Raw genomic sequence first — 25,156 nt, forward strand, 5'->3', positions numbered from 1 at the left:
TTGTTACGGTCAACAACTTTGCTTCTGTAATGCATTACAAAATCTTTATCGTTTTGAAATTATTTGTAATAGAGTTTATGAGTGTCTTGGCCCCTAATTTAAGGGGCCAGCCCCTATTTCTTGATTTTGTTGGAAAGGACTTTTAATTATCTACCACTTTTGTTATATATGTTTAAACAAAATGTCAACTCATAAAAAGATACAGATCAAAACGTATGAAAAATTTGATTCGAAATTCGTACCCAATTTTCGAGCCTATGCGAGCTCATAGAAATGGCGCCACTGGCGCTAAAAAACTACATTGTGCACAACTTTAACCTATGGTCTACCTATCCTGAAAATTTCATATTCCTATCTCTGATAGTCTCTGAGTTTATGTCTGCACAAAATGGGTCGTAAAAACTGACAAAATCGGCCGTAAATCGGAACCGGAAGTGCCGATTTCAAAATTTCAAAACACTTCTAGAATTATGACCACTGGCAATCATCTGTGAAAAAATGGTCGAAATCGGCCGAATAGTTTTCGAGATATCGCGTGCACAAAATTTTGGGAAAAAAATAATAATAATAAGAAACAGTACGAAAACTATAAGGTCTTCCGTTGGAAACGGAAGACCTTAATAAGAAACAGTACGAAAACAATAAGGTCTTCCGTTGGAAACGGAAGACCTTAATAATAGGGAAAAAGAAACCGAACAAAAACAATAAGGTCTTCCGTTGGAAACGGAAGACCTTAACTAGACACGATCTCGTTGCGAGCAACGAGGAGGTCTTCCGTCCAATTTTTAGAATATGGAATGACCTTACTCTTGATCTTCGTCAACGAAACGTATCAGGAAAATGAGGCGGGATCTAAGAGTAATGGATGAAAGACTATCTATCCCTTTGGTGTCCCTTATTTGAAGGATCAGCCCCTTTTCATTCATTTTAGTTAAAAGGTATTTTTGTGTACCGCTAATAAGTGTTTAGAAATTGGTTACCGTTTTTGAGATATCTGGGGAAAATCGTTTTGATATCCGGTCCTAAAACTTATTTTAGGATCCAGATAACAAACAATATATGGTTGTACATTGTTAAGCACATTATTTGGAGCATCTTTTGTAAAATACTGCTTTCCAGAACTTTCCTCTATTTCGAGATATTGAGGAAGTGATGGACTTCTGGCCCCTTAAAATCCCTAATTACATAACATAGGAGTAAATGATTGCCATGTATAGGTAAGAAACCTTATAATGAACATAATTGCTTCTATCACGTATCACAAAATATTTCACAGTAAAAAGTTATCATGAAAAGACTTTAGAGCCCTCTCAGCCACTTATTTGAAGGGCCAGCCCCTTTTTCTTGATTGCAAATGAAAGTTCTTGTCAATTCAAACACATTTTGTTCAACAAGTAATTACAAATTTTGTACCGTTCTCGAGATATCTTTAAAGGGTCGTTTTAGGGGCTGACCCTGTAACTCCCTTTAAGGACCGCATAACAAAGAATGAATGGTTGTACATTGTTAAGCTTAATATTTTGAGATCTTTTGTTAAATATTGCTTATTAAAATTTTCCTCCATTTTGAGATATTGAGGATCAAAGTTTTTGATTTCTGACCCCTTAAAACCCCTTATTACGTAACATAGGAGTAAATGATTGCCATATATACATGTAGGTGAATAACGTTAGAATGAACATAATTGCTTCTATAACGTATCACAAAATATTTCACAGTAAAAAGTTATCATTAAAAGACTTTAGAGCCTTCTCAGCCCCTTATTCGAAGGGCCAGCCCCTTTTTCATTATTTCAAATGAAAGCTCTTGATATTATAAATATTTTTTGTTCTACATGTTATAACAAAATACTATCGAGGAAAGAGATATTGAAAGAAAACCACGATAAATCACGACGCCTTTTTAACCGTAATTTTCGAGCTCAGGCGAGCTTCGGCGCTTTTGGTCAAAGGAAAATATATATACCACATGTCAGATCTACAACCTTTTGTCTACAATCCATGAAATTTTGAACTCAATATCTTAATTTGTTAAGGAGTTTACCCCTGTACAAGCCGACCCTCTGAAAATCGTTTAATTGTGAATAACTCAGAACTGGAAGTGACGTCATCGGTAGAAAAAATTTCCAATCAAGTTCAGTTCACTATCTATCAAACCTAAAAGTTTCGTGTAAATCGGTCGAGCAGTTTCCGAGAAATCGCGTACACAAAATTTGTAAGAAAAAAGAAAAATAATCATAAAAAGAAGAGGGAATAAGAAACCGAACGAAAACAATAAGGTCTTCCGTTGGAAACGGAAGACCGTAAAACTAATAATAGGGAAAAAGAAACCTAAGAAAAACAATAAGGTCTTCCGTTGGAAATGGAAGACCTTAATTACTTCCGGTGAGATATCTTAAATATCTGAGGTTGTATTTTTAAAACAAATATTATGACAGCGAGTTCTCATAATCTGTAAGTGACCAAGACACGAAACTTACATGGATGATAGACATTTGATAGAAAATGTGTTTAACCGCTCTCATTTTGTCAACCGTCACTTCCGGTCCACAACGGAAGAGTTCAAACAATTCAAGTCGTTTAAGAGATCTACTGTTTTTGCTTGACAATGTTAGATAAATTGATAGCCAATAAAGTCCTGTTGTGTAATGGTTAAGAAATACTAACTTTCATTTTTATCGAACACTTCCGTTTGTCCGTTTCCTGTCCCGAGACAAAAAACCTTGATTCCTAGAGATCACAAAAACGGTGACGACTTGAACAATCAAACTTTGTGGGATGATAGACCTATGAATGTACATGTGTATACACTATTTTGTTCTGTTCGTCGTAACTTCCGATTGTCACTGGAAGCACTTCAAAAATTTTGTTTTTACGCATTTTATTTGTTTAACACAGAATTGAAATATAAGTATCAAATCTGTCATATGTCATCTATCCGATGATTAATAATTAAAAAAAAATTACTTCCGGTGAGATATCTAAAATATCCCAGGTCTTTTTAAAACAAATATTATTCTCGCGATATTTATGAACTGTAAATGATAAAGACACGAAACTTGCATGGATGGTAGACATTTGACAGAAAATGTGTTTAACCGTTTTAATTTTGTCAACTGTCACTTCCGGTCCACACCAGAAGAACCCAAACAATTCAAGTTGTTTAAGAGATTTACTGTTTTTGTTTGTCTTTGTAGGATAAATTGATAGAAAATAATGTCCTGTTGTGTTAATGGTTAAGAAATACTAACTTTCATTTTCATCGAACACTTCCGTTTGTCCGTTCCCAGTCCCAAGACAAAAAATCTTGATTCCTAGAGATAAAAAAAAAACGACGACGACTTGAACAATCAAACTTTGTAGGATGATAAACTTATGTATTAACATGTGTATACACTATTTTGTTTTATCCGGTGTAACTTCCGGTCGTCACCGGAAGCACTTAAAAATTACGTTTTTACGCATTTTATTTGTTTAACACAGAATTGAAATATAAGTATCAATGCTTTTATATGTCATCTATCCGATGATTAATAAACAAAAAAATTACTTCCGGTGAGATATCTCAAATATCTCAGGTAGTCTTTTTAAAACAAATATTATTCCAGCGATATTTCATAAACTGTAAGTGACCAAGACACGAAACTTACACGGATGATAGACATTTGATAGAAGATGTGTTTAACCGTTTTTATTTTGTCAACTGTCACTTCCGGTCCACACCGGAAGAGTTCAAACAATCCAAGTTATTTAAGAGATTTACTGTTTTTTGTTTGACAATGTAAGATAATAAGAAAACAAATAAAGTCCTGTTGTGTTAATGGTTACAAAATACTAACTTTCATTTTTATCGAACACTTCTGTTTGTTCGTTTCCTTTCCCGAGAAAAAAAACCTTGATTCCAAGAGATCACAAAAACGACGACGACTTGAACATTCAAACTTTGTGGGATGATAAACCTATGTATGTACATGTGTATAAACTATTTTGTTTTATCCGACGTAACTTCCGGTCGTCACCAGAAGCACTTTAAATCACTTCCGTTTGTCCGTTTCCGGTCCAGATACAAAAAATATTGTTTCAAAGAGGTCTTAGATTTGGCAGAGACGTGAACAATCAAACTTTGAGGAAAGATTAACTAATTGTACAAATGGTTAACATTTTTTTTAGTTCGGCGTTACTTCCGGTCGTCACAGAAAGTACTTCAAAATTTTATTTCATTTTCATTCTTGTTGTTTTACATTCAAGTAACGTCTGGATAGAATATTCACAATAATTATCATATCCACTTTTTTTTCTATGTGAAAGAAGCAATGTCTTATAGTTAAATTGATACATGTATATCAAAACGGAAGACATTTTTGTTGCTTTTGCAACAAGAGTCTAGTTATAATATTTTTTCCCCTTTTTTTGTCCACAAAATTTCTCAGAGATTGATAGATTTTCTTTAAATTTTCAGGACTGATAGAGAATGATAATATCTCTTGGCGTTTTTTTAATTTTGTAAAATTTACTTCCTGTCGTCCGTTTCCTGTCCTGCGACAAAAAGCTATGGACAATGAGATCTCAAAAACGATAAAGACTTGAACATCCAGACTTTGAGGGATGATAGACCTATAGCTGTAGATGTGTTTAAACTATTTTGTTTTGTTCGTCATAACTTCCGGTCGTCATCGAAAGCACTTCAAAAATTTTGTTTTTACGCATTTTTTTTTGTTTAACACATAATTGATATATAAGTATAAACGTTTTCATATGTCATCTATCCGATGATTAATAAAAAAAAAATGCTCCCAGTTAGATATCTCAAATATCACAGGTAGTCTTTTTAAAACAAATATTACGACAGCGAGATCTCATAAACTGTAAGTGACCAAGACACGAAACTTACACGGCTGATAGACATTTGATAGAAGATGTGTTTATTTGTTTTTATTTTGTCAACCGTCACTTCCGGTCAACACCGGAACAGTTCAAACAATCCATGTTGTTTAAGAGATTTACTGTTTTCGTTTGACAATGTAAGACAAATTGACAGTCAATGAAGTCCTGTTGTATAATGGTAAAGAAATACTAACTTTCATTTTCATCGAACACTTCCGTTTGTCTGTTTCCTGTCCCGAGACAAAAAACATTGATTCCTAGAGATCTCAAAAACGGCGACGACTTGAACAATCAAACTTTGTGGGATGATAGACCTATGTATGTACATGTGTTTACACTATTTTGTTTTGTTCGGCGTAACTTCCGGTCGTCACCGGAAGCACTTCAAAAATTAGTTTTTTTTCATATTTTATTCATTTTATTTCATTACTTTCATTACTTCATTTCATAACTTTAAGTGAAAATATAAGTATACAATATTACTTATGTCATCTATATAATCTTAAATTAGCAAATAAAGTTTACTCCCTGTGAGATATCTCAAATATCTCTATGTAGCTTTTCTTTTTACAAATGTAATACCCTCGAGATTTTTGTCATTGTAAGTGATTGAGACACGAAGCTTTCATGATTGATAGAAATTTGACTGGGAAAGTGTTTAACGGGTTTAATTTTGTCAATTGTCACATCGGGTTCTTACTGGAAGGGTTCAAACAAATCATGTTTTAACAAGTTAATTGACTTTCTTGGGTGTTTCATTTAGCCTAATAAACAGTGAATGTACGAGAAATACCAGATCTTGTTTTTATTAATCACTGACGTTTGTCCGTTTCCGGTCCCGAGACAAAAAAATATTGTTTCAAAGAGATCTTAGATTTGGCAGAGACGTAAACAACCAAACTTTGAGGAAAGATTGAACTATGATTGTACAAATGGTTAACATTTTTGTATAGTTCGGTGTTACTTCCGGTCGTCACAGAAAGTAATTCAAAAATTGATTTCTGTTTCATTCTCGTTGTTTTACATGTAAGTAACGTCTGGATATATCATTCACAATAATTATCATATCCACTTTTTTTTCTATGTGAGAGAAGCAATGTCTTACAGTTAAATTGACACATGTATATCAAAACAGAAAACCTTTTTGTTGCTATAGCAACAAGAGTCTAGTTTAAGGCCTTCCGTTTCCAACGAAAGACCCTCTAGTGATTGTAATGTTTCTTATTAAGGTCTTCCGTTTCAGACGGAAGACCTTCTTGTTATTGCTTTGTTTCTGTTTCCCTTATTATTATTCTTCTTTTTTTTTCTTACGCATTTTTGTGCACGCGAGTTCTCGGGATCGGCTTGACTGATTTTAATGAAACTTTCAGAACTAACACATATTGATCTGAACCTTATTGGAAATTTTTTATATTAATGACGTCATTTCCGTTTTAGAGATATTGACGTTTTTACGATATTTAGAGGGTCGGCTTGTCCGGTGATTTTTTCCCTGAACGAAAACAGATATTTGATTCAAATTTTCAGGGTTTGTAAACCTATGATTGTGGATATGACAGAAGCATTTTCATTGTTCTGTGACAAAAAACACTGAAGCTCGCCTGAGCTTAAAAATTGAGATAAAAAGCGTCATGATTTTTTTTGTGGCTTTCTTTGAATATCTTTTTTCTCAAAAGTATTTTGTAAAGACTAGTAGAACAAAAAAACTCTAAAAAGTCAATTGCTTTCATTTGACATCATGAAAAAGGGGCTGGCCCTTTAAATGAAGGACCGAAAGGGCTCTAAAGTATTCTAATAATATCTTTTTACTGTGAAAAATATGTGTAATATTTAATAGAAGAAATTATGTTCATCGTAATGTTATGTACCTATACATGACAATAGTTTACTCCTTTGTTACGTAATTAGGGATTTTAATGGGCCAGCAGTACAAAATTTCGATCTTATATATCTGAAATTGGAGAGAAATTTTGAAAAGCAATGTTGAGCAAAAGATGCTCAAAATAATGTCGTTAACAATTTGCAACCATACTTTTTTTGTTATCCGGTCCCTAGAAGGAGTTTAGGGTCGGCCCTAAATCGATCTCTTCCAGATATCTCTAGAACAGTACATAATTTCTACATACTTGTTGAACAAAATGTGTTTGAAATGACAAGAGTTTCCTTTTCACATCAAGAAAAAGTGGCCGGCGTTTCAAATTAGGGGCCGATAGAGCTCTAAAGTATTTTAATAATAACTTTTAATTATAAAATATTTTGTAATACATTACAGAAGCAATTATGTAAATCGAAATGTTATGTACCTATACATAAAAATTGTTTACTCCTATGTTACTTAATTAGGGATTTCAAGGGGCCAGAAGTCCGACAATTTGATCTTTAATATCTCAAAAATAAAAAAAAATGAAAAGCAGTATTCAACAATATGTAACCATAACTTTTTTGTTAACCACTTCCTAAGAGGAGTTATAAAGGTCGGCCCCTAAAATGATCTTCTCCAGATATCTCTTGAACGGTACATACTTTCTAAACACTTGTTGAACAAAATGTGTTTAAAATGAAAAGAGCTTTCTTTTTACATCAAGAAAAGGGGCTGGCCCTTCAATTAGGGACCGATAAGGCACTAAAGTCTTTTCACCATAACTTTTAATTGTGAAATATTTTGTAATATATTACAGAAGCAATTATGTTAATCAAAATGTTATGTACCTATACATGAAAATTGTTTACTCCTATGTTATGTAATAAGGGATTTTAATGGATTAAAAGTCCGAACTTATTATCAACGTCCCAAAATAAAACAAAATCAATTTTAAGAAGCAATATTGAACAAAATACGGTAAAAACATGAGGTTAACAATCTGCAACCAGAACTTGTTTGTAATCTTTCCCACGATCTCTTCCAGATAAATTTAAAACGGTAACAAATTTCTAAACTTTTTACACAAAATGTATTGAAATCAAAAGACCTCTTATTTGATATGAAATCAAAAGACCTCTTATTTGATATGAAATCAAAAGACCTCTTATTTGATATGAAATAAAATGGGGTTGGTTATTCAAATTAGGGATCCAACGGGGTGTATAATCCATCATACATCGCTCTTTTAGATCACATCTGCATTTCCTGATATGTTTCATTGATGAAGATAAACGGCAAGGTCATTTCCCCTTCTAAAAATCGGACGGACGACCTCCTCGTTGCTCGCAACGAGATCGTGTCTATGTATCATTAAGGAAGACCTTATAGTGATTGTAATGTTTCTTATTATTTTTTTTTCCTTCTTTTGTCCACAAGATTTCTCAGAGATGTCTGGATGGATTTTTTGAAATTTTTAGGACTTATTGAAAATGTTAATATCTCTGGTATATTTTTTCATTTTTTCTAAATTCACTTCCTGTCGTCTGTTTCCTGTCCCGCGACAAAAAGCTATGGACAATGAGATCTCAGAAACGATAAAGACTTGAACATCCAGACTTTGAGGGATGGTAGATCTATAGTTGTAGATGTGTTTAAATTATTTTGTTTTGTTTGTCGTAACTTCCGGTCGTCACCGGAAGCTTTTCAAAAATTATGCTTTAACGCATTTAATATATTTTACGAAGAACTGAAATATAAGTATAAATGCTTACATGTGTCATCTTTCCAATGTTAACTAAACATAAAAATTCTACTTCCGGTGAGATATCTCAAATATCCCATGTAGACTTTTTACAGACAAATGATTGAACCGCGAGATCTCATAAACTGTAAGTGATCAAGACACGAAACTTACATGGATGATAGACATTGATAGAAGATTTGTTAAATCGTTTTTATTTTGTCAAACGTCACTTCCGGTTCCCAAAGGAAGAGTTCAAACAATTCAAGTTTTTTTTTTAAAGTTTTACCAGATTTCTCAAAGATGGCTGAATAGATTTTTATAAAATATTTAGGACTGATAGAGAACGATAATATCTCTCGGGATTTTTTTCATTTTTTCTAAATTCACTTCCTGTCGTCCGTTTCCTGTCCCGCGACAAAAAGCTATGGAGAATGAGATCTCAGAAACGATAAAGACTTGAACCTCCAAACTTTGAGGGATGATAGACCTATAGCTGTAGATGTGTTTAAAGTATTTTGTTTTGTTCGTCGTAACTTCCGGCCGTCACCGGAAGCACTTCAAAAATTAAGTTTTTTCGCATTTTATTTGTTTAAAACAGAATTGAAATACAAGTATACACGCTTTCATATGTCATCTATTCGATGATTAATAAACAAAAAACAATTGCTTCCGGTGAGATATCTCAAATATCTCAGGTACTCTTTCTAAAACAAATATTATTACAGCGAGATCTCAGAAAGTGTAAGACACAAAACTTACATGGCTGATAGACATTTAATAGAAGATGTGTTTAATCGCTCTTATTTTGTCAACCGTTACTTCCGGTCCACACCGGAAGAGTTCAAACAATTCAAGTTGTTTAAGAGTTTAACTGTTTTTGTTTGACAATATAAGATATGTTGATAGCCAATAAAGTCCTGTTGTGTAATGGTTAGGAAATACTAACTTTCATTTTCATTAAACACTTCCGTGTTTCCGTTTCCTGTCCCGAGACAAAAAACCTTGATTTCTAGAGATCTCAAAAACGGTGACGACTTGAACAATCAAACTTTGTAGGATGATAGACCTATGTATGTACATGTGTATACACTATTTTGTTTTGATCGGCGTAATTTCCGGTCGTCACGGGAAGCACTTCAAAAATTTGTTTTTTTTCATACTTTATTTATTTTACACAAAATGAAAATATCAGTATACAATCTTACATAGGTCATCTATATAATGTTAAATTAGGAAATAAATTCTACTTCCGGTGAGATATCTCAAATGTCTCTATGTAGCTTTCCGTTTTACAAATTTGATGTCCGCGAGATTTTTGTCACTGTAAGCGAATTAGACACGAAACTTTCATGATTGATAGAAATTTGATTTGGAATGTGTTTAACGGGTTTAATTTTGTCAACTGTCACTTCCGGTATTTACCGGAAGGGTTCAAACAAATAATGTGTTTAACAAGTTTAACTAACTTTCTTGGGTGTTTCATCTAGCCTGACAAACAGTGATGTACGCTGAGCAAATGTATGAGAAATACCAGCTTTTGTTTTTATTAATCACTAATAACTGTAAGTGATCAAGAAACGAAACTTTTACTGACTATAGACATTTGATTGATGATATGTTTAAACAGTTTCATTTTGTCTTCCGTCACTTCTGGTCCACACCGGAAGAGTTCAAACAAATCAAGCTGTTTATCCGTTTAACTGGTTTTTTTTCAAGAGTTTTAGCTAAGCTGATAAATAATAATGTTAGATAGGCAAGTAAATAAGAAATAACAAATTTAATTTTCATTGAGCACTTCCGTTTGTCCATTTTCTGTCCCAAGACAGAAAACATAATTTCGACGAGATCTAAAAAACGGTAATGACTTGAACAACCGAACTTTGTGGGATAATAGACCTATGTATGTACATGTGTGAACACTATTTTGTTTTGTCTGGCGTAACTTCCGGTCGTCACAGGAAGTACACCCAATTCTGATTTTTTAAAAATATGTTGGTTATTTAGCAAGGAAGTAACATTTTAGCTATGAAATTACAAAAGGTCACCTTCACATGGTAATAAAACATAAAGAGTTCTACTTCCGGTGAGACATCTCAAATATCTCAGGTAGCCTTCTTTTTTAAGAACAAAGTACCCTACAGATCTCAGAAAATGTGAGAGATCAAGACACAAAACTTGTATGGATAATGGCTGTTTGAATGAACATGTGTTTAACAGGTTTCATTTGGTCGTATGTCACTTCCTGTTCTTACTCGAAGCGTTCAAGCAATAGCATTTTTTTTACTTTAGAATTTTTTAAACATTTTACTCAGTGTGATGAACAGTAACGAATCGTAGGTAAATATACTAAAATATGTATTTTCAATTTCTTAATCACTTCCGTTCGTTTGTTTCCGGTCCCGATACAAAAACCTTTTTCAACGAGATATTATAACAAACCAAAATTTGAACATCCAGACTTTGAGATAAGACAAAGCAATGTATGAAGATATGTTTACTATGTTCTGTATGATCCGGCGTAACTTCCGGTCGTCACAAAAAGTACTCAAAAATTGACATTTTGTCTTTTTGTTTTTATTTCTACGGAATTCTTTTACACTATATATAATATCCATTTCTTTTTACAAGATAAATGGATTTTTTGTATAGATTAATGCATGAGGAACGGAATACCTTTTCGTTGCTATAGCAACAAGAGTCTAGTTATTATTATTTTGTCCCTTTTTTGTCCACAAGATTTCTAAGAGATGACTTAATAGATATACTTCAAGTTTTCAGGACTGATAGAGAATGGTCATATCTCTAGGCGGTTTTTTTATTTCTTGAAAATTCATTTTTTGTCGTCTGTTTCCTGTCCCGCGACAAAAAGCTTGTCACCACGAGAACTCTGAAACATCCAAACATTGAGGGATGACAAACCTATAGTTCATACATAGGTTATCAATGCATTGTTATATCAAGAACAAAAAGTAACTTCCGGTGAGATACATGTACACAGACGAATAGTCTCAGTAACAAGTCTTCTTTCAATACGCGATCCCTTCTTTTGTTTGTTAAGAATTAAATCAATTTTTTAAAAAGATAAGTATATCATTTCTTATAGATTTTTCTTCACGAGAATATCTACAAAGGAGTTTTGCCAATCACAAACAGTTTCAAGTAATGGTTAATACGAGTGCTATTTTTTAACAATTAAATTGTCAGAGAGTTCCGAATGAAATCTGATGAACGTTTCACACGGTTCTCGTACGCTTTGCCCGAAACGATTTACACGCTTTGCCCAAACGCTGCCTGCTTTGCCCGAAACGCTCAATGGTTTACACGAAATTCTTCACGATTCACACGAAACGCTAAACAGTTCACACGAAATGCTAAACGGTTTACACGAAACGTTTCTCCCACGAAAGTCGCACGCTTTTGTGGTGTGGTAGTACGTTTCAGGGTCTGTATCAACTATCTCAGGTAGGATTTTTAAAACATATTTTGTACCCTCGACATCTCAGAAACTATAAGTGATCAAAGCACGAAACTGTCATGGATGATAGACATTTTATTGAATGTGTTTAACCGGTTTCATTTTGTCTTTCGTCACTTCTGGTCCACACAGGAAGAGTTAAAACAAATCGAGCTGTTTATCAATTTAACTTTATTTATTTGATACTTGTAGTTAGCTCGATGAACAATAATGTACAAAAGGCAAGTTTACAATATGTTTATATTTTATTTATATAAGAAATATTTAATACAATTTACATTGAGCACTTCCGTTTGTCCGTTTCATGTCCCGAGACAAAAATCATTATATAGACGAGATCTCAAAAAAGGTGACGACTTGAACAACCATGTGGAATACGAGACCTATGTATGTATGTACAATGTTAACACCATTTTTTATTTTCCGGCGTAACTTCTGATCGTCACAGAAAGTACACCTTATTTTGATTTTATAAAAATAGTGTGGTTTTTATCATGGCAGTAAAATTTTAGCTGTAGAAATAAAGAAGGTCATCTACACATGGTAAAAAAAAACCACAAAAAAGTTCTACTTCCGGTAAGATCTCAAATATCTCAGGTAGCCTACTTATCTAAAAACAAAGTACCCACAAGATCTCAGAAACTGTGAGAGAACAAGACACAACACTTATATGGATATTGGACATTTGATTGAAGATGTGTTTAACGGGTTTCATTTGGTCGTGCGTAACTTCCGGTTCTCATTCAAAGCCTTCGAGCAATAGAAGTTTTCTTCTTTTTTTTTTAGCTTTTTAAATATTTTATTAAGTTTGATGAACAGAAGCGTGCCGTAGGTTAATGTACAAAAATATCTTCTTTCAATTTCTTAAATCACCTCCGTTTGTTTGTTTCCGTTCCGAGCAAAAAGAACTTTTCTCTTCAAGATATTATAACTAAAAAAAAAAATTTTTAAACTTTAAGGAAAGACAAAACGATGTATGAAGATATGTTTACTATGTTCTGTATGATCTTGCGTAACTTTCGGTCGTCACAGAAAGTAATCAAAAATTGACATTTTATCTTGTTTCCTTTGTTCATTTCTTGGGAATACCTTTACAGATTATATTATCTCCATTTTCTGTTTACAAGAGAAATAGATCTTTTATACAGATTAATACATGAGGAACGGAGGACCTTTTTGTTGCTTTAGCAACAAGAGTCTAGTTATGATTATTGAATATTTATCTATTTGGTCAATCAGAGAGGTTTTTGTTTATAGTTTTATCTTTTTTATTTCAAATGATTTTTCTTTGTAAAGAATATTCTAACCTTTGCATCGTAGTGTTCTTTTTTTGTAGTTGATGCGATTGTTCATGCACATGTTATATCTAGTCTTTGTGTTCGATATCATAGAAATGAATGCAATTCAGGATTGCACGTATTCGCAAAATATAACCTGACTTTCACCCCTTGTTTGTTTTTAAATGGTGGCTTTAGAAAAAGAGGGAAAACGAGTTATTGTTAAGAGGGAAAGATGATTTGTCAGTTTTATATATATTGAATATTCAAAATTAATTGTTTGTATCTCAATATTGATTATATATATATATATATATATATTGATGTTTACTTTGTTAAATTGAGGCATTATGCATTACAGATAACAATTCAAATGGGAGGACGATTGAGTTCTACAGTCTTGTTGGTGCCCTCGGTCTCTCGGCCATCATCATATCTTTACTCAGTATCTACATTATAATGAACAGGTGAATCCAAAAATTGAAGCTAAAAAATTATAATTTTACCATCTGTATATGCGGCCTCTATTATTTAATGATTGTACATGTAGGTAACATTTTAATTCTGTTTAATTCTCACCATTTGAAGAAGAAACCACAATAACCAATCAACAGGCCATGGTCAATCAAGAAATACTGCTGACATCGCCGTTGCTTGCCAAGGAGGAGCTGCCTTTGATGAATACATGTGTGTAGAGTTTTGGGAAGGAAATGCAACCAATCTATATGATACAATCCAATAAGCATACCAAATGGCGATCTTTTTAAAAATACATGGCTTTTTATTTGCTTGTGAAGATACCATTTGTGAAGATACCATTACATGTAAACCAAATGAATGTTATACAAACTTATTCGTAATTTCAAATAATACATTTAGGATATTATGTAATTATGGTATCTAAGGGTCGACGGTTTGAAAACCGTCTTGGCTTTTTTATAATTTCTGTTTATCTTCGATCGAAAATCGATTTTTTTCTATCTTTAGGCAAGTACTGCTACTCCGGGAAGGGTTCAAACATTAAAATTCAATCATATTGGGAAAACATTTAAAAATGTTCTACTCAATAACCACAATAGTACAGGATATGCTACTGCCTTTGATAAATGTTATTAAACACTAATGCGGCCCGACAACGAGTTCAAAGTTTGATATAGAAGCATTTAAGATAAATGCATAGAAATATCCACGAAAACATAGTAAGATCAGTTTTTATAGTATGTTAACATCATAATCTATTCATTTTCTCATATCAAGATCACAGTGACTTTCTTTTCCTTTTTTATTAGCTATTGTAACAGTTTATTTTACAAGTATCTCCTTTTTTGATATACATGGCAGCGTAAGATACTGAGATTAGTCACTTTATGCATCTTTGATCTTTGGATATGAGGTCCAAAGTAGTCTTCATTTTATTGTTTAATGAATTGTCAAATCTCTGAAAAAATATACGAGCTAACTATACAGGTAAATAGTTTCACATAATAACGATTCGAAACATAATTTTATATTTTTCTTCAGGTGAGCGGTCTGGCCTTGGGCCATCTTCTTTATTTAAAAATTTGATAATTTGAATGTCCTTGTTTAATGTTTATTTATCTGTACATTAATTATTGCCTACAGTTATGTACGGTGATATACGGGATTTAAACAAAATGCTAAGTTTGCATTTTTGGTGTATATTAACATTTATTTTATCACTTTTTTGTTATTCTAAAAAAATGTGTAAATTCTGACATATGTAATGTTGTGTGTTTAAATATTGATATACCTTATAAGCATTGAACGCGATTGTTTTATAAAATTTTGCAGTTTTTTTAAGGTTGATATTGATGTCTTATAATCTTACTGATACATAATTCATCAAATATATATTGTTTGTGTTAATAATAATTTAATTGCACATAATCTTAATTAACATAAATCTTCAGGCAGTATGTTTATCAACTCATCTTTAAAAAAAAGTTTTCTAACATCATAAAAACAATTCTGTTTTACTATACACTAAATGCTAATCTTCAATAGGCAATGAATAATTGTAAAAAGATCATTCCATATTCATATTTTGTCTAATAAATATATTATTCATCATGCTCTACAGGACTCGGGGAAAATTCGGACAAAAAAGTTTGTGAAACAAGTTATAGATGAGTATGTAGAAGAAACAGATTCTCACTCAGTATCAAATGAACGCCTAGTCAGTGCCTTCTTTTCAAGGCAACACTGCACTAATGAAGGTTTCTTTGAAACACACAGGAAAAGAACAGAACAAAAACCGAGCTTAATTGACTTAAATAACATGTTGTCAAAATTTGCGCTAGAATACCGATTTATGATAATGTCAACTACACAATGAAAAAAATACTTGTATTTTATAGTACTACAGTATACAGCACAGTACTTATACATATACAGTAATAAAAATAAAACACCCTCAAGTATACGAACGATATGCAATCATTGTCCAACTAACATTTGACGTTTTGCTATTCAAATGGCAGTAATTGAAAAGGAAAGATGTATTTAGTGGGGTCCACCTTTTTTCTTTTCTTTTTTTCTTTTGTTTAGCTTAATTTATAATGCTTAAAATGAAAGAAACTGAATTGTCCATATTTATTTTATCAGACAGTCACGAAATAAAACCAATTCACTCATTTTTTTGACACTGTTTTTTTTTTCTCCATTTTGTTGCATTTCTTATGATACTTTTGAGACTCTCATTCGGTTTGAATTGAGTTCCAGTAGACTTTAAAACAGAATATGGAGTCTTGTAGGTATTTGGGGGTAATGAGCCATCTATGAACCTATACCCAAGGGGGTCATTTCACCTTAAGTTTACACAATGTTATCTTCATTTCGGACAATAATGAAAAAAAGACTTTCTTTCATAGATTTCCTTGCATTTTAAATAACACGCTTTAAATTCATAGTTAAATCGCCAACTCTTTATCCAACGATTTGGTAGATGACCAAACATGATCTGTGTTAATGCTTAACTAACATAAACAGAAACTGTTTTTTAACATTGAAAATCAACATAGTCGGATACTATCATTTTTCATAACTCTTCATATATAACATCACTGTTATTGATACACGTGTTCATTTTTATATTTGTATGACGTATGTAGGTATTCAAATTAAATTCAGTAAGGTATCTTATCATAAATGATTCACATTAAATTTACATAGCTAAAGTACAAAATACATAAGATATCAATATAACGGATACATTTTCAAAAATTCATAAGTTCAAAGTTTAACGTATTTTTCGAATTACTGATTATGTCCATTGTTTTGTTAATATATTCAAACTGACAGTAAATATATTTAGGAAGAAAACAAGAGTGTTGAATTATGATATTCCTGGACGAAATTCTGATGTTTATACATGCATTGCTTAATTAAGGTACACTTTTTCCCACAAAAAATATCATGAAAGGAAATTAGGGATCAATCAAACCAAGTACAGAGTGGTGCCAATTATACATTTACTAATTGAATTTTTGAGGAAAAGTTATATGAAATAATTATCTTATCAAGAGCAAAACTATACAATTAGAGATTTCTAATTTCCTCGTATACAAAGTTATTTTAAGTGCCTAATTTGTATGCCGGAAATATTCTATAGGTAACAATTATTTTAAGTAACCTTCAAAATGTGCCCCGAGGTGACCTTCGAAATATTATCTGAATAAAATAATATTTTAAAGTGATTCAAACATTCAAAATTTCAATATTCTTCTTAATAAGTTTCAAATTTTTATGCACTATACCGTAGATTATTGGCCACACAATCATTTATAAAATGTCAGTCCATAATGTTTTAGCACTGGTAATTTAAAGGAAAAAGAATAGATGCTCGTTTAATTGTGTAATAATTACGTTTCCTTGTCGTTGTTTGTCGGAAGAAATAAAGGATATGTTCAGTGCGGTAATTGATAGTTTCCGCTTAATTTTTATATATTTTTTTCGTTTTCTAATGGCTGTTTAAAAGTTACATGTTTAAAGCTTAGAGCTTCAGGACATATTTTGAAAGTAGATGCTGATATTTACGATATATATGTTATCAATAAATGTTGTCATATTTCCATATGCTGTGTCACTATATCGCATAAAAATTTCATAATTCATTGCCATATCATCGCATTGCATCTAACACCCACATGAAGTCTTTCGATTCTCATTTATCATGAGATGCCATCACATAGCCAAGTACAGTCATTTCACACATATTGTTGACAATTTTATGCTATGCTATGATTTGCTTCAATAATGCATTAAAATATTGGGGTTTTTTTCTGTACAAAAAAAGAAAGCCAGCGAATGACAGGTCTTGGTAGGACCAAAGACTTTTTAATACATCTTATAACAAAGTATTAATAGGTAGCAAACAAGACAGGAAAATATGTAAGTTTTTTATACTTTTTTTTTCAAAACTATAATTCAACACAAATAACACTTCCTTTATTAGCATTTAAATAACAGATGGGTAGTATATTTTTTCACTTTTTCAATGTATCTACTTCCAAACCAACCAATCTTTGAGAAGATGTCAGTCATCGTAAAAGCTTTACCCATCTGACAAAAAAGAGTCGTTAAATTTAACTAAAAGGGGGCTAATTCGAAACCGGATTTTCATCAATAAATTAAGAAACGACATCATAGCGCGGTATGTTATCAAACATGATCATTTCAAAAACCTCCATGAACAAACAAATGCGATATTAAGGGTCAAAGGTGTCGTATTGTCGAAAAAAAAATAATATTAGGAAATCTAATAAAAAATCGGAATAATAGTAAGGTATTCCGTTCGGTAACCGATGACTTTAATTATACAATAAAAACTCAGTTTGAATGCAAATACCATTTTAAATTTATGATCAATAAATATACAGTACCAGTCGTGATTCAATTTGACTCTTTAGTTCAGTTTCGTATAAATAAGGATATGTTGATAAACTGACAGTTTTTAGTTTCCTGTTTGTAGTTAATTTCCGCGCTTGAAATCGCCTAAAATGTCTACAGTTTATACGCTAATAAAGTTTTAATGCATAAATATATATATTTATTTAGTTATTTGAGGAAGCAATTTGTTTTGTTTTAATATACAGGAGAAGTCATGATGTATTTTGACTCTTTATTTTACTTTGTTTTTGATAAGGAAGAGTTTTAATTAGGGTTGTTTTCAGTTTCCTGTTTGCAATTCATGTATGTAAAAATAAATTCATGATGTTTTTTCAAACTTAATCTTTTGGTACAAAAACAAATAACAAAGAGTTTTCGATAAAGGTTCTGGCTCTTTATTCCCAGCAAATTAAGTCAACTAGAAATACGATTTATTGCTGTTTCATCTATTATTTATATATCTAACAAATAGCCTACATCATGGTTTTGAAGCGACATGCGAAACGCAAATGTCATCATTGAATGCTCGTTGGTCCAATAACGCACCAGGTCGTTTAGTCAAATCATCAAACTGCGCAGTATTCAAATTATTAGCAAAGACTGGTGAATTACATGAGTAGGACTGACAATGTCCTAGAATAAGCATCAAATACTGAAATTCCAAAAAAACCTTAAGAAGGATTTAATTCATATATAACAGTAAGCAATTTTTGTCTTCAAGTTCTATGTGTGTGGTGCCTTTATCGATCTTTTAGGCCCTAAAACTGTACTTAGCATATCTATATATAAATATCAACAATTAACAACAAAATGCTTTCTTTGGTGATTCATATAATAAACACAGTGATCAATGCAGAACTAAATTACATAACCTGCTATTTTATTTGCAATGTCGCCACCTTCATAACCCGCATGAATCAACATTCACCAAAGCAATTCTTTTATTGTTTGAATTATCATAATTAGAATTACTTGGATAAAAGAAAACAAAGAATCTTAAGAGTGTAATGTACATAAATACTCATTATTTGTCGTCTAGCTGTTGTATGAATTAAATCATTTTTCACCCTTTGTACTAGCTGTATTTTTACATGTACATCGGAATGTTCTACGGGAGTTCTTTGAATCAAGCCTTGTGAATACTATGCACTATGTATGTGTTCCGTTTTTGTCTACAAACAATAATTGTTCACTGTATATCATATATCTTACACGAATAAATGTTATATGTATTCAATGGTGGCTATTAAATAAAAAAATGTCACGTGAAAACAGTCCTGTAACAATGAGGTACAAAATTTATTTCAATCGTTTCTCCCTTTATGAAGTTTTAAAGTTTCCCTGTATGAGGGGGTTCCTTGCACTGCAATATATGAGTTCTTGCTTGCACTTAAACAGCTTTATCTTTTAAATTAGTAAACTCTTTTTTTATGGGGCATCACGCGCAGAGAAAATTAATGTAATACGAATTGGAATTTTTCTGGTTTTTAATTTGTTTTGTTTTGTTTTGATTTAATTTTTTCTAATTTTCTTTTTTTTTCTTTTTTTTAATGGAAAGTTTTACTAATTTTTTTTAAAAAGAAGTACAAAAACTAGTTTCTTATATATAACTCAATGATTTTTTTAATAGAAAAAAAACACGAAAACCTACTTTTTTCAAAGTTTTAGTATATCATTCAATTTTTTTTATTGAAAATCAATGTAGATGACAAGCTTTAACACACAACTATTCATTAAAGAAATTTACTTTCATAAAAAAAAGACTGTTGCATTTTTACACTTAAATAATCAAAACGATGTGATGTGTGATGACGTAATTGTTTTAAAAAGACCCTTTAGCCTTTGGTCCCCCAGAACACAATAAGAAATTTCTCAGGATACTGAGCAGCAACATAAACACGTAGGTAAACATGATAAGGGAAACAAGCCACCAAATTGCCTTCAGTGATCAGCGCATACATGTACATATAGGACTGAATAGCAAACGGTTTGCAAAATTCATCTTTATGCTATCATCGTTGAAGATACTTCCCTCTCATGACTAAATAAACTGAAATACACAGACATCTATGTGTGTTTATTCCGTAACGTGTAGTACATGTACACCTTTTCATATGCTTTAGTTTTTATAGGCCAGTGATGCATTAAGTTGTCGTAAAATATGATGGTTATATCATAAATCAATTCAATATAATAAACTATATATTACCTACGATAATGTAGTAAATTATTTCGAAAAGCATAAAATCTTAACCCTCAAATTACATTACGAATGTACCGTGGAATCATTAGATTTCGTGATGGCTCAATTTTCATGGAATTCATGGGTACCTCTCATCCACGAATAAACATCCTCCACGAATTAATAAATTAGGGTAATAAAGTCACAAATCCTTTGTCGGTTTAAGGGGATTCCCGAAATTACGTCCCCATGAGCCTGTAACATTTAAGCAATCCGCGAAATTTTATGATTCCACAGTATATGAACAAGGTTATTTAACCAATAACAAATAAAATGATCAAAGGCTTCCAGCATATTCAAAATGTTGTATATTAACAAATATGCAAATAATTCAAAACCAGATAAACAGGTTTGGACTTTTATAGTTTACACTGACAAAAAAAACATGTTTCTTCACTACGATGTACTTTAAAAGTATAACCAAAATAAAATACAAAAAGATCATATTCCGCCTATACATTATATTTTTAAAATAAGGGTTTGATGCTTATGTTCCATCAATTGGATGATGATATGTTTTCCTCCAAAATATTGTTATAAGCACTCAATTTAGATATGTATACTCGTGAAAAACAGCATTTATTGAAGCAGGACTGCATGTTTTCCCTGGCAAGAGTGGACAAAGGAATATGTTGCCATTGCTTGACTTGCTCCTGAATGTTGTCAGTTTTCGAAACTAGACAAGGAACACAGCTACTAGAGTTTGGCAACTTCCTAAAAGGTTCTCATCTAGGTAATAACAATTTTCGATTTAAGTAAGAAATCTCAAATTCGTTTTGCAGTTTGTAATTTCATAGTAAGGTACTGTTCTGTTTATTGCATATCATGTGTGACTGTTTGACTATCAATATCGTGTCAGTAGGTATTTAACAAAAGCGTTGTGATCACTTCTGATGAGGATTTGTGATTATATGTACTTGTATTGTTTATAATTCTGTAATTTAAAAATCAAGCGAGCAGCTTCAACAAATATTAAAGGAATATTTATTTAAAGGAATTTTAAGTTTACTTAAAATGCTTTATATATATATATATATATATATATATATATATATATATATATATATATATATATATATATATATTGATTTTAAAAATGTTTGCACTACGAGTTATCGCACTTTTAAATGTGTATTATCAAGATGAAGAGAGTGCTCTATTTGGTCACGTAATGTTGGTGTCATCATTTGACAAATGAAATTAAACGCGGGAATTCTAGCGACTCTCATTGTTTAGATAGACGCGCTGATTCACTCTCTTTCAGGACGCCGCACGGGTAACACCTTCCAATACTGATTCCGTTCCTTCGGACCATTTCTTTAAAAATCCACCACCTTTCCAGTGTTCAATATTTTATATTATTTTCTTTATTTTTCATTTTTCATTTTTCAGGCATTTATTTTATTGTAGATTTACAGAGCGTTTTCAGACCACAAGGAATTTGTTTGACGATATTACCTAACCAATTTTCGATTTCAGTTTCTCAATACAGCCAAATTCATTCATTAATAAAATTCATAATTGTGTATAATTATTAATCACTATTCGGAAATTAATTATAGTTACATCATATTTAGATCCAATGCATAATTGTGACATAATTCAATTAAAATTCAATTGTATTATTACGTAATATAATTTTATATAATTTTATGCAATGTGTTACAATGTTATGTAACAATTAAAGTCACGCTGATGGCAAAGAGCAACATATACAATGTCTTGTTTTGTTTATATAACTTGTTTTATGTATCGAAAGATGGGAGTGATGGTCATATGTAAAGTAAACTACATAAGTTAAAGCCCCTTCATACGGAAATCAATTATGGATAAATAATATTATTATCGTTTATGTTTTTAGTTCAGGTGAACATGCAATGGATTTTTCGTTGAAAGAATGTTGATGTCGTTAAAAGTGTTAACTTCGCAAAAATATTAAAATGTAGAATTTATATTGCAAAATTATAATTTCGCTGAACCAGCATTTTCCACACATTAAAAAGGTTGATACAGTCATTTCATGGATATCTTTTACATTTTTATGCTATAGCATGTGATCTTAACGATATGCTATGATATTTCAATGCAATGCTATATAAGATTTGTATGCTATGCTATATGAGAAATTCAAACAAGGTTTTAATTATGTGGTATGCTATGCTATGGCATGCTATGAGATTATAATAAAAACGCTTTCATACACAAAAGAGTTCCACACCATTCAAAGTAAAATAATAAGAAGCCAAAATTTACCACTAATCTGCAATGTGAACATTTATTTTTTTTTCAAATAAAAACATTTAAAACCGAGTTAAAGTAAAGTTATATGCTATGCTATTGTATGCTATGGTATGATAGACGAATGAGATTCTATAAAATTGTATGCTATGGTATGAGATTCCAATGCTATGCTATGAGATTTCAATGCTATGCTATGCGATTTCAGTGCTTTGCTATGCTTTGGTGTATCTTGTAAAAGATATGCTTCAACTGAATGTAATCCCAATGTAGAATTTTTCTCAAACTTACATTTCTTTATTCTAGTGATAAATGACAATTATTTACATATATACGTATAAGATTAATAGAATCATTCATTATTATGAGTGTGGGATAGTAAAATTCCACCGAACGAGGGGCAAAATTCATCGTCTAGGACGAGGCTTTGCCGAGTTTTAGACCGTGAACCTTGGCCCCAAGGTGAAATTTCATAATCCCACACGAGTATATGGCGAATGACTATTTTCTCGCACTATTTTACATTAAAAAAAATTTCTGACATCTTTCTGTTATGACGGTCAAAAAAAGAATTCCGGTTTATCCCTCCGTGTGCTTCAAACAGTGCAAGTCAAAATGAGACAATACGACAGTTTGTTTTTTAATAAATTAAAACCACTATAAATCAATACTTATAATTAGAAATGAATAAGAATACGTGAAAGTCTATGCTTTTCTAAAAAATTTATTCGATGGGTATTGCATAGGATGTATTTAATCTTGACAGTTATTATCAATGCAGTTTTTTTTTAAATCCCGTAATCTATATTTTCAATAGTTTTTTTTTTTAACATTTTGTACAGGTTCTAAGTATTTGGAAGAAGTCCTTGCTGGTCATTTTCTTGGATTCTAAGTATATGTCTCCAATACAACAGATACATCACAGGGAACTTTGTGTTTTAAGGACAATAACTTCTTTAGAAATACAATACCTTCTGTTTTCACAACAAACTGTTTTGTTCATGGACAATATGTCTTTTACTTCAACGAGAGAATACCGGGAGTTGTCTACCCTACCGGTTATGATCGTTATGTAAGGAGTGACCTGTGTGAAGTGGAGGTCTTTGGTGAGCGTTCTTTATAATTATACCAACCTTCAATATAATTAAGTCCTTTGACAATTCATCTTGTGCAATTTTTTGTAAATAAATAACATATTGACGGTCAAAATAATTCATATTGACTGAATATAACTCAAACATTGCATATCATTTAGTCACATTTCCATGCCTAATAATTTCATTTTACTTGAACTAATTAAATATATATTCATCCTTTGTTTTTGGTTTTGTTTATTTTTGATCTTTTTTAAATCTATTTTTTTAACTTCCTTTTTGCAGATTAGAAATTTGATTAGAAACTACATTGTTAATGCAACGTTTAACACAGGCAGAGAAAACAAAAATCTTTGCGCTTATCCGTCAATCCGTATTTAGAGGTCACAATCAGAAATGTGTCGCCAGTTATCATTCCAAAATAATTTTTGTAAAACGTAAGTTCAAATAAATAACATATCTGGGTTTTTTTTTTGTTCCTGAGAGGATCACGGATTTTACATGTTTATATTTGTTAGGTCTATACTATATTGGCGATTATTAAAATGAACTCGTATTCCCTTAAATCCAATTTCTTGAATTATATTTCTATCATTCAGTAACTAGTGCAATCTAACGTATAAATAAGAGAGTAGCATTGCTATCAATTATTGTTTGATCGATGACAGTTAAACTCTTTGGACATCTACACCTACCCCCCCCCCTCCAAAAAACCTTATCAATAAAATGAAATTATCAACATCTACAGTGACAAAATGGGAAGCATAGGTGTCCCATGAAACCCACTGCACTTTCCATGCAAATCAATGAACAGTAAATGAACCGTAAAATCAATACTCAGTAAAAATCAATTAACAATATATGAGGATTTTGTAGGATTTTGTGTAATATGAAGCTTTGATTCAAAGGATGCCCAAAAGAAAGGTTTTACGGATCTAACTGCTCCATTCCCTGTTAAGACATTAATTGTCAATACTGTCATATAGAGACGGGCAGCTGTCAGGATTACAAACCTGAGTACCAATGTCATCGCTGTGAACTTGGTATGAAAGAAATTGTAAAACACATAAATTATTACGTATATACGCTTTTTATTCATTTTATCATTTTATCACTAACAGGTATTACTAAATATTTTTTTTTTTTACATAAAAACAACATTGCATTGCGTAAATACATTCATTACATGTATTAAATTTGGGTGAATTTTGTCCATACAATAGTAGCAATGTATTAAATTATTGGCTGCTTAATTTATATGTCCTTGATCCTACAATTTTCAAACGCTGGACAGCCAATTCGAATACGCCTATTATATAAAAAACAAAAAAAAAAATAAAAAAAAAACAAAAACAAAAAACAAACAAACAAAAAAATTGATAAAAACTGGGATAAGTTATTATAATTGCGTAGTAATTGAAACCCTACACATTG

The 25,156-nt window shown here is 31.5% G+C and overlaps 1 pseudogene; it reads left to right on the plus strand.

Annotated features, from left to right (window-relative positions):
- The window catches only part of LOC128174366 (uncharacterized), a 49,525-nt pseudogene that overhangs the window by 23,810 nt on the left and 559 nt on the right, over window positions 1-25,156 (plus strand).

This window comes from Crassostrea angulata, chromosome 2 (assembly GCF_025612915.1).
Source record: "Crassostrea angulata isolate pt1a10 chromosome 2, ASM2561291v2, whole genome shotgun sequence".
NCBI classification, from domain to species: domain Eukaryota; kingdom Metazoa; phylum Mollusca; class Bivalvia; order Ostreida; family Ostreidae; genus Magallana; species Magallana angulata.